Raw genomic sequence first — 5,593 nt, forward strand, 5'->3', positions numbered from 1 at the left:
AGAGCCAGTACTCAGTAAAGTCTAATAAAGAATTTGAGGTTGCGTTATAAGATCCCCCTTAACAATTTAGATTTATCAACAGTATTGGCCAAAACTCATTTGCTTCTGATTTAAATTTTTTCATTTTGCAATTTGTGTGTGTGTGGTTTTAATAAATCATCTCAATCCCTGTGCAGAAATTAATCCAGTGCAAAGAAAAATCCCTCAACCTGGAATAGCCTCATCTTACTTTGGAAAGAGAAAACAGATATTTCTGCTCCTCCTCTACCCAAGTGATGAACAAACACATCCCACACAAAGTTCAAAATATTACTCTGGCCTCGGAATGTACATAAAGGCTGCTTTTGATGGGCTGATTCCAATCAGATTCCAATCACCTAGAAAGGGTAACTGGAACCACTATGCAGACAGCCGTCTTTGGAAATTTCTTCAAATCAACTCTTGAGAACCATCTGTGATTGTGTGCAAGAGCTCTACGGTCCAAACAGCTTCTGTTCTTTCATCTCAAGAGCAAGGCTCAGAGGAGGCATTTGAATTGTCAGGAGCAAGAGCAGCAGCTGTGGCCCCACAAGGTAGGAGTTCAATAACTCGCGGCTTGTCAATGATCCGGGCCGTTCGGTTTCCCTTTTCCACAATGCCAACAATCCACACTTGGTGACTCTCTCCGTACTTGGAGGATTTGGTTTTGGAACAAAATCGAGCAGCTTGTTCTCTAGGCAGACAAATCAGTAATCCCCCAGAGGTTTCAGCTGAGGTTCCTTGAAGGAGCCCAAACTGTCCACTGGCCTTGCTGAAGGCAGCCACCTTGGCAATTATTGGCAGATTATGAATAACAAAGGACAGTTCGTTTCTTTGTTGTTTCGTGAGGTTCTGGGAGTGTCCTGGAATGCCTAAGCCTGTGATATCTGTGGCAGCATGGGCATTAAATGCGTGCATTAAACCTGCAGCAGTTCTGTTGAGGGTAGCCATCCTGAACATGGCTTCCTGATACGCCAGCTCCACCTCTTCTCTGGAGACCACCATCTTTATTCCATCTTTCAGGATTATCCAGCCATTCGGTGGGCATTGACAGCAACCTGGGTTCCTAACGGGTTGGTTAATACCAGCACAACCCCAGCCACCGCGCTGTCGGGCATTATGAATTCATTTGGCTGGCATTTCGCAGTGGCACCTCCACCGATTAGAACCCAAGGGTTGAGCACCGTTTGCGCACCGGTCACTGCAGTCCCTCCTTCCTCAGCCGAATCCCGAAAGCCTTTGACCATGAATGGCGTTACCTTTTCAGTTCCTCCTCACTCATCCTCTGGCCGACGCTGAGTAACATCAACACGTTGTCACACTCAGTAATGGCCATGGCGTAGAAGTCACTCGGCGCGTTGGCACCAGCTATGCGCCCATCACGTAGGGATCTTCCACCAAGGGGTAAAAGAAGTCCGTGGTCTGCACCAGCGACAGGCCCCCGTGCCTCAGGGGGATGACGCAGGAGTCCATCCCGATGCCCAGGGCTGGAAAAGTGGGGCTGGGGCCCGCTCCGGTTTCCTGGGACGCCTCTCCCTGACCCCCCACCAGGCCCCCGCCCAGTAGGGGCCTCCCCACGCCGGCCGCGTCAGGCCCGCCAGGAGTGTGAGCAGCGTCTCCTGCGGGACCTTGCAGCCTCAGCCCTTCTTGCCGGAGAAGCCCGTCAGCTGCCAGGCCGGGCTGAGGCCCAACGCCTGGGGCTCGAAGGGCCGGGACTTGGAGAAGCTCGGGCCCAGAGTCAAGCCCGCTGGGCCGAGGAGCCTTCCGCAGCTGCCACCGCCGCCGCCGCCTCTCCGCAGGCTTCCGCCGTCGCGCACGGTCAGACTCACGCCTCGGGCAGCCTGCCAGGTCTTCCTCCCAATTTCCTTTATGAACCCAGCATACCTTTAATATCTAAACCTGATCATCGTAAACCAGTCTCACAGGTGAAGATTTCGTATCCGGAAATGCATCCGTCTTAACGCATTATATGAAAGTAGAAAAAAAAAATTCACTTTGATAAAAGGAAGGGATTTCCCATACTGGGTATGGTGGGGAAGAACACAGTGACAAACTGGTACCGCTGTCTTGATGCATGCCCAGCAGTTCCAGTCACCATTGTGTTTACACCCGCAGGGCAAATCTCAACACACTGAGAAAAGCATCTTTGTATGATCATAAAAGTGGTTTTGACCTTGTGGACCACGCTTTGAGAACCGCTGACCTAAGATGACCTGGTATGGTCTTTAGCATGTAGTGGACAATCAGTGAATGTTTAATGGATGAATTAGTGATGAATAGGAGGTATTTATCCCTTGTCTTTACTGTGCCCTACCTTTTCTTCCTTCCTTTTCAAGTATAAAATCTCCTCAAGACTAACCACTCTCATGCCGTTTGCTATAAAATAGACATTCTTCCAGGGCTCTTAAAATGTATTTAACATTTTATATACTGGACTTTAGCTGGTCAGTTTAATTACCCTACATTTTATGGTAATCTTGCCTTTAAAAATAGGCATGGCATCAAACACTCATAGCTAATGTTTATTTTGGGCTTACCACGTACCGGTACCAAGTGAATTCCAAGTAATTGCTATCTAATTTAGCTGTCTATCTTGTCTAATCATCTCAACAATCCTATGTGCTAGGTGCTGTTATACTCCACAGATGAAAGAGGCTAAGGAAGGTTAAGCAACTTGGCCAACCCCACGGAGCTGATAAGGGCTGGAGCTGGACTCAGCTCAAGAAAGCGAGTTTTGAAGCCTGTGCTTTTGCTCATAAGCTTTATTGCTTCTCTGCATAGAATATATACAGGAAACAAGGAGTCTGCATGGGGAATCTGAATTTCTTCTAGTCTAGTCTTACATTCACTCTTTGTGATCCTTTATATTAAGTCTATCAGTTTTTTTCTTCCATCAGTAAGTGACTAAATGTAAAGTCGATTTTCTGTGATCTCGTAGTTTTTTTATTCCTCTGCAATGTGGTCACACAAGATTTTAGGAAACATTCTTCATTTCTTAGTGTACATCTTTGCAAACTTAAATGGTTTTCACGGCTTTTCAGCAAAAAGACAACAAACTACCCTACTAAGCTTCCATAAAGAAATTAAATGGGCTGGGCACAGTTGCTCATGCCTGAAATCTCAGTACTTCAGGAGGCTGAGGTGGGAGGATTGCTTGAGCTTAGAACCCAGGTTGGGCAACATAGGGAGACCTTGTTTCTACTAAAAACAAAAACAAAACCTAACTGGGCGTGGTGGTATGCGCCTGTAGTCTCACCTACTTGGGAGGCTGAGGTGGGAGGATCACTTGAGCCCAGGAGGTTGAGACCAGAGATCACGCCGCTGCACGCCAGCCTGGGCAACAGTGAGACCTTGTCTAAAAAAAAAAAAAAAAAAAAAAAAAAAAAAAAAAAAAAAAAAAAAGAAAGAAAAAGAAAAAAGAAAAGAAAAAAGAAAATTGGCCGGGCGCGGTGGCTCAAGCCTGTAATCCCAGCACTTTGGGAGGCCAAGGCGGGTGGATCACGAGGTCAAGAGATCGAGACCATCCTGGTCAACATGGTGAAACCCCGTCTCTACTAAAAATACAAAAAATTAGCTGGGCATGGTGGTGCGTGCTTGTAATCCCAGCTACTCAGGAGGCTGAGGCAGGAGAATTGCCTGAACCCAGGAGGCGGAGGTTGCGGTGAGCCGAGATCGCGCCATTGCACTCCAGCCTGGGTAACAAGAGCAAAACTCCGTCTCAAAAAAAAAAAAAAGAAAAAAGAAAAAAAAGAAAATTAAATGACCACTAGATGGCAGTCAAATAAAGCTCAGCTTATACGTGTCTTGCGGAAACCATAAATACAGGCAGCAGCTGCAAATAAAATCAGAGAGGGCTTTGGGCTTCAACCTCCAAATGGGACACAACCACCCTACTTCCCTACCCTGATTACTTCCCCAAGCTAAGTGCCGCACAGGGACCGTTTTCTTAGTCTCACCAAGATTATTACCAGTTTCATGGAGGGAAAGAGAGAGAATTACATAAAATAATTTATATTCTTTTCAGTCTATTGAATTTTTGTGAATGTATGTGTGATGCAAAAACGCCTTTATGTTTGTTTATTCTATCTTGATCCGAGCCTTTGTTCTCACTGAGGCAAGAAAAAAATTGCATTCAAAGGCAACGTTCTAATTGGTTTATTTATTTTTTAATTAATTTTTGTGTGTGTGTGAGATAAGAGTCTTTCTCTGCCACCCAGGATGGAGTATAGTGCCATGAACTCAGCTCACTACAACCTCTGCCTCTCGACTCAAGCAATTCTTGTGCCTCAGCCTCCCGAGTAGCCAAGACTATAGGCATATGCCACCATGCCCAGCTAATTTTTGTATTTTTAGTAGAGACATGGTTTTGCATGTTGGCCCAGCTGGTCTCAAAAATTCCTGACCTCAAGTGATTCACCTGCTTTGGCATCCCAAAGTGCTGGGATTACAGGCATGAGCCACCATGCCCAGCTGTCATCTGGTCTAAATTATAGATTACTGTATGTATAAAATAAGTAGCAATCCACATAAAGTTCTCTTGAGCTGTTTCTCCTTACTCAGGGATCTGTGTTTGTTCTTAGTGTGGTGTCTGTGTGTGCAGGAAGTGGATACAGCCTTTAGGGAGCAGGAGAAGGCAAGACTTCGTGTTTCTCAGCCTCTTGCTCTCCTCTGCCCCTTTCCTCCCTAGCTAAGTATTGACTTGAGAAGACATCTCACCTGTTGCCTGCCCTTCGCTCTTGCTCTCTGTGCCAGAACTTCTGTTCAGAACCAGAAGGGCTCTGGATTAGCTTTCCTTTTTTTTTTTTTTTTTTTTGAAAGAAAGAAAGAGAAAGGGGGAGAGAGAACAGGAGTCTTGCTCTATTGCCCAGGCTGGAATGCAATGTAAAAATAGGTATTAAAAACCTCTTTTATGCCGATAATTGTGCTTAACAGCGGAGACAGGAAGGAATAAGGGAAGAAAATAACAGCCAACCAATATTTCATTTAAGTCTGTGAAATGCTATGCAAATGCTGAAGTGTGATTTACTTCCTTTTATGTGGTCACTTTCAAAATAGGTGTAATATGATACTGAGAAAAATGTACGTTCTGTGGACCTGGGGTAAGAAGTCTATAAATATTCACTGAGTTTACTTGTTCCAGGTCTGAGTTCAAATCGTAGACGTCCCTGTTAATTTTCTATCTCGTTGATCCGTCAAATGTTAACAATGTGGTGTCAAAGTCTCCCGCTATTATTGTGCAGGAGTCCAAGTCTCTTTATAAGTCATTAAGAACTTGTCTTATGTATCTGGGTGTTCCTATATTGGGTGCATATATATTTATGATCATTGACTCCTGTTGTTGCATTGATCCTTTTACCATTATGTAATGTCCTTTGTTTTTTTTTTTAGTCTTTGTTACTATTAAAGTCTATGTTGTCAGAGACGAAAGTTACAACTCCTGTTTTCTTTTCTTTCTGTGTCCTTGCTTATGAGATAGATCTGGATACAGCGAACCGATGGGTTTTGACTTTTTATTCAATTTGTCTGTGTCTTTGATTGGGGCATTTAATCCATTTAAATTTAGGATTAATATTCA

The 5,593-nt window shown here is 44.7% G+C and overlaps 1 pseudogene; it reads right to left on the reverse strand.

Annotated features, from left to right (window-relative positions):
- Window positions 1-504: 504 nt before the first annotated feature.
- Window positions 505-1,534, reverse strand: LOC101036158 (selenide, water dikinase 2-like; annotated as a pseudogene).
- Window positions 1,535-5,593: the final 4,059 nt, after the last annotated feature.

This window comes from Saimiri boliviensis, chromosome 4 (assembly GCF_048565385.1).
Source record: "Saimiri boliviensis isolate mSaiBol1 chromosome 4, mSaiBol1.pri, whole genome shotgun sequence".
Taxonomy (NCBI): Eukaryota; Metazoa; Chordata; class Mammalia; order Primates; family Cebidae; genus Saimiri; species Saimiri boliviensis.